Here is a 6,384-nt window from a genome sequence, read left to right on the forward strand (position 1 = left end):
AGACTGTATAAGCATGTAAAATTAGAATAATAAATAAATTAAAATGTCAACATTTGTATTTGAGTATATTTTATAAAAGACAGTATGTACTATATACATATGAATAATATTTATATGATAGCTATTATACATTTTATACATTTATGTATTAAACACTGTATATTATGTAAATATAGTGAATACGCACAATTATTATAATGTGTAATCATAATTAAATATATTCATAGATATATTTTATCATTGCTTAGAATTTTTATATTAACTATAAAATATCCTATACACAGAGCATTATTATAAATATATAATCACAAATACATAATGAGCATATCATATAAGTTTAATATGTCTTATACCCAATATAAATAAACACACTAGAATATTAATGTGAAATTCTACTTTCTAGTTAAAATTTTTAGCAGCAATCATGTATTCAAAAATAATTTTGATATATCAAATTACAGAGTTACTTAAAAGGAAACCAGAGGTTTATGTTTCTGTAAACTGTCTAAATCTACATAATAGGAATTTAAGAAATGGATTCAGTTTCATTTTCCTAGGTCCCCCAATTCACAATACAGACCAGGCAAAGGACCTGGGTTGAGGTGTATATGGGGTGCATTTACTGTACCTCCTCTTTCTATACAGTCAGTGTAAAGAACACAGCCTGTGGTAAGAATTGGGAGGCCTTATCTTTTCTTTTCTTTTTTTATTTTTAATATATATATATAAAATCCTTCACCAGTGCAACATTCCCATGACCAATATCCCAAGTGTCCTTCCTCCCCACCCTACACCGGCCAGTACTCTAGACAGGCTTTCTACTTCCCTCATTCAGTCATATTTTGTTATGATATTTCTCAGTGTAATTATTTCTGTGACTGCACTAAACGATCCCTGTGGTGAGCTTCATGTCAGGAGCTGGACCCTCCAGTCCTCCTCTATTTTATCTCTGAGAATCATTGCACAAATGTTTTTTATTTTTCTCAAAATCATAGATGAGTGAAACCATTCTGTGATTATCTCTCTCCCTCTGACTTATTTCACTGAGCATAATAGATTCCATATACATCATGTATAGGAAAATTTCATGACTTCATCTCTTCTGATGACTGCATAATATTCCATTGTGTATATGTACCACAGTTTCTTTAACCATTCATCTATTGAGGGGCATCTAGGCTGTTTCCAGAGTCTGGCTATTGTAAACAACGCTGCAATGAATATAGGTGTGAGAAAGGGATTTTTGTATTGTATTTTTGTGTTTCTAGCATATATCCCTAGATGTGGTATAGCTGGATCATATGGGAGCTCAACTTCCAGCTTTTGGAGAAATCTCTATATCGCTTTCGACAAAAGTTGGACCAGACGGCACTCCCACCAGTGGTGAGTAAGAGTTCCTTTCTCTCCACATCCCCGCCAACACTGCTTGTTCTCATTGTTTCTGCTGTATGCCAATCTCTGTGGCGTGAGAGGTACCTCATAGTTGTTTTGATTTGTATATCCCTAACGATTAGTGATACGGAGCATTTTTTCAGGTGCCTTCAAGCCATTTATACTTCTTTTATGTCTAAGTGTCTGTTTATTTCTTCTTCCCATTTTTTGATGGGGTTAGATGTTTTTTTCTTGTAAAGTTCAGTCGGTGCCTAGTATATTTTGGATATTAGCCCCTTATCTGATGGGTATTGGGTGAATAGTTTCTCCCACTCAGTGGGTGGCTCTTCTATTCTGGGCACTATTTCCTTTGAGTTGCAGAAGCTTCTTAGCTTTATATAGTCCCATTTATTTATTTCTGCTTTCACTTATTTGGAGAGTACTGTTTTCTCTTTAAAGATACCTTTAGTCTCAATGTCTTGGAGTGTTTGACCTATATGTTGTTCTATATACTTTATGGTTTCAGGTCTGATATCTAGGTCTTTAATCCATTTGGATTTTACCTTTGTACATGATCTTAACTGGAGGTCTAAGTTTCATACAAATTAATCTAACTTCTGAATATATAGACTTTATTAACTTATTCATATAAAGCCAGCCAGTGATTCAATACTAGTCCTACCCCCAATATGAAATTCCCTTTACTTGTGTCCACAGTCCCTTCTCATACATCAACCTGCTTTCTTAACAGCCACATTTTTAATTTTGGTCATTATAGTATAGATCTATTAAATAGAATGTTCTTGACACCTGTGAAGACATAAATTAATAACAGGGGCCAGAGCAATAGAATAGCAGGTAGGGCGCTTGCCTTGCACGCACTCGACCTGAATTCGGTCACTGGCTTCCTACATGGCCCCCTTGGCATGCCAGAAAGGTGTCCTGAGCAAAGATAGGAGTAGCCCCTGAGCATCTCCAGATGTGGTTAAAAAATAGACCCAAAAAAAAAACCCCTCAATAACAATATATAAGAGAATAAAAGCATCCCACCAAAATTTAAGATATATGTTCTATATATCAAAACCTTCCTTAGATAAATGTATATACAATATGTTTGAGAGCATATTTACATATAACATGATATATCAAGAACATCTGAAACTGTTTTTGAAAAATAATTTATTATTTTGTTTTGTTTTGGGTTTACACCCAGCAATGCTCAATCATTACTCCTGGCTCTATACTTGGGACTCATTCCAGGCAATATTTGTGGGAACATACTGGATGCCAGAAATAGAACCCAGGTGCATACAAGATGAGCACCCTATACGCTATACTCTCTCTCTGAAGTCTGAAAGTTAACTTAAAATGAACTAAGTTCAATTTATTATTGTGCAATATCATTGTTTTTAACAAATAAAATTAATGTAGTAATACAAGAGAACTTTAGGAGAGAGGAAGAGATAAATGTTAGAAGAATGGGAAAAATGTAATGGAAGGAAATGAGGGGAAAATAGTAACAGTAAATAGTTAATTTTGCTTGTTTGGGAGTCATACTCAGTAATGCACAATACAATGCTCTGAAGTATAGGAATACATGTTGTCAGGGATTAAATCCAAATATTTGTATGAAAGCAAGCACTTAGTTCCTTTGAGTTATCTCCCCAGCCCAATCAACTCCATTTCTAAACAAGGCAAGTGATTTTTCTTCTGTCTTTACATATTGCCTTACATGTAATAAAAACCCCCAAAATACATTACTAATTTTACATTATCAAATAATAAAATATATAAGAAAGGATTATAAACTCATTAAAAAGGATTAATAATCAAACAACAGAAGAGCAAGCAAGAAATACTTTGCCAACATTCAATTTTAAATGATTTACTAAAAGATTCTAGAGTGGATTAGCCTTCTTCAATTCTTTTGGTTTCAGCCTTAAATCTAAAAGTTTTCTAAAAAAGTGGATTAAAAAATGTATTATTTCGGTGTAGTTTCACTTCTATCTACATGTCTTTGACTATCATTTTGCTTTATTACTGTGTTTTTACTTCTGTCATAAATAGCCCTTATTAAATTATTATAATATCCATGATACCTTCCAGAGTATATAGACAAAGATGGGTTTCCCCACTTTCTCTGAACAAATATGAATAGCATAAAATTAAACCCTGGGTTTAATTATCAGCACCAGATCACAAGCAAACAAACAAACAACAAACAGCAAAGCAAAATACAATCTAGGAGTCAGAAAGTACAACAATTAAAACACCTGTCTTGAATTGGCTAACCCCAGTTTATTCTCTGGTACCACATATGATTCTTAAGTATCACCAATAGTGAGGCTCTGAGCACTTCTGGGTGTAGTTCAATCCACTTCCCCATACCTCCCACTCCAACTTCCCAAATAGAACCTTAAAACATTCTCACATCCCACAACCAGCCACGTAAGTTTATCCGCTCAGGACTACAGCTCATGATTAGTTTTATTGACTTGGCTGTAAGAAACGCAACCCAAGCGAAGACATTTATAAGAACACACGTATTCAGCTGGAAACTCTGGAGCACCCTCTGGAGGAGAGGCAGATTAGGTCTCTGCCAAGCTCTGGTAGACACATATGCAACCAATAGTCACCACCATGCCAGAGGCCTAAATTCACTAATTAATTACTAAATTCACAATTAATCTCTACAGAGACATCAAACTAACAAAAATTCCAGGTAATACAGATTGGGGGATAAAACTTCTGAGATAGGGTTGGAGTGTTATCACAGAGGTAGGACCCTTGCCTTGCACTGGGCCAACCTAGATTTGATCCTGGGCATTCCATATGGTCCTCTGAGCCCACCAGGAATGATTCCTGAGTGCAGAGCCAGAAGTAACACTGGAGCATTGACAGGTGTGGCCCCAAAACAGAACAAAACAAAAAAATCTCTGGTATTTTCTCAGAGTGTGGGTAAAGAATTGATTGTCCCATTACTACTTATACTTCTGGAAGTCTCAGCAATCATATCCATGATATAAGCTCATTGGCCCATTTCAGCAAATCCTAGAGCTTCTGAAGTGTGCAGCCACATTCCAAATTTCTCCATACTGATTCCCTAGTAGGAGCAGACCAAATTAGAAGGGAAAGTATTATAGGAGCCAAGTAATTTTATTGAACAAAACCTGCAACACAGAATGCTCAACTAGAACAAATAGATTAGTGAGTCAATGACCCCATTGTGTAAAAATTTTCAGAAAATTTTTACTGAAGTGTTTTTCAGTAATTCCATTTGCCATGTAATTGTAATAAAGTATTAAATAATTTTGTGACTGCCAAGGTGTCAGTCTTGAGAGTGGGATGGGAAGATGGGGACAGTGATGGAGGGAGTATTGCACTAGTGATATTAATCGTGTTGGAAAAATTAAATGCCAGAAACAATTGTGTTATGAACAACGTTATGGTGTTTAAATAAAGAACTTTAAACATGCACCAGGTAAACATAATAAACTCTTATATATTTTATGCTCAATATCAAAAATAAGATCAATATTTTATGTAGATAATAATAAATAAATACAAGTTAGGAATACAGTTGCTAAATGACTAATTTCAAATTCCAATTAGATTGATGAAATAGAATTACATTTTTTAACATTTTAAATTTAAGAATAAATAAGATACTATGGATTAAATGCAGCTTTGAGAAACAAAATAGTTGTTTTTTTTTTAAATGTATGGGAGGAGAAATAATGGAAGAGAAGAAAGGAAAGATGTAATGCATCCAAGAGACAAAACACTAATCAAGGAATCCTGTCTGCGTTTCTATTCAGATGCCTCTTGTTTTCTTCATTACAACCACCAATGAAATTTTAGTGTGTCTTTATTTGCTCTGCCAGTAACATCTGAGTTTTAAAATAGGTCATTGCTTTTTTAGAAGGCAGTTATCTTGTAAAATTTTTTTAAATTAAAAATCCAGCTGTCGTGCTAATTAGATCTTTAAATGGTTATTTCAGATACGTTCTCAGCTCTTTAAATGACTTTATAAACTCAGGCAATGGGCCATTCCTATGTCTTGTATCTACCAAGCTATCTTGTTTGCTGCCCATTGTACCCTATTTAATTATTCTGACATTTTTTACTCCAACTTGACTGAATATGGAAATCACATCTGGGTCAGAATGAATCCAGTTCCTCACCACTCACAGTCATTACCTAACTGCACATTGAGGAAAGACCAGACTTTATGTCTGGGTCTGTTTTCCTTGTATATCCCTATTGACACTGTTATAAGAAGACTGTAACCATGCCCACAAACACAGTCACCATGTTTGAACCATGTCAGCTTTATAGAATCATTCTTTTCTCAAATGAGATGTAAATTGTGGCATGAAGTATCATGGGTACAATGTCCCACACAGCATTAATCTGGCCATCTCAGGAGAGGGCAGACCAAGCTCCCACGCAGCTGAAGTCATGCATGCTGCCTTCATCACCCATTATCACTGTTTTCCTATTGGTCCTGTCTTGTCACTGACCTTCTAATATTCCCTACGGGGCATCAATCTGACCAAACTTCAGATATGCAGGTTTGGGGGCTGATATCACCAGGTCTTTTGGGAGCGAGTGCGGGAATCTTCACCCCCTATCTTCCTTCTTTCAGGAAGCCTGGCAGATGTAACTACAGCCACAAAGAATCACCCTGTTCGAACCATGGCACCTTCATAGAATCACTCTTTTTTCAAGTGAGATGTAAGCTGAGACATGAAATATCATGGACACACTGTCCCATGCAGCAGAAAGCTGACCATCTCAAGAGGAAAGGCCGGGCCAAGTCCTTGCCCAGCAGAAGACATACATATAGCCTCCATCATCCACAGTTACTATTTTCTTGATAGCTCTGCTTCATTACTGACCCTATATGATTCCCTTTGGGGATACCAATATGAACACACTGTGGGACATTAGTTTGGGGGCCTATCACCAGGGATTTTTGGAGCAAGTTCTGGTAACCCCTGCCCTATCTTC

General features: G+C 35.8%; 1 non-coding gene across 1 annotated transcript; it reads right to left on the reverse strand.

The window, feature by feature from the left end:
* Window positions 1-553: 553 nt before the first annotated feature.
* LOC126019304 (small nucleolar RNA SNORA51) lies at window positions 554-686 on the reverse strand. The gene has a single exon (XR_007499032.1). It is a non-coding gene; the product is annotated as a small nucleolar RNA SNORA51 (small nucleolar RNA).
* Between the last annotated feature and the right edge of the window lie 5,698 nt (window positions 687-6,384).

Source organism: Suncus etruscus, chromosome 9 (assembly GCF_024139225.1).
Source record: "Suncus etruscus isolate mSunEtr1 chromosome 9, mSunEtr1.pri.cur, whole genome shotgun sequence".
Lineage (NCBI taxonomy): Eukaryota > Metazoa > Chordata > Mammalia > Eulipotyphla > Soricidae > Suncus > Suncus etruscus.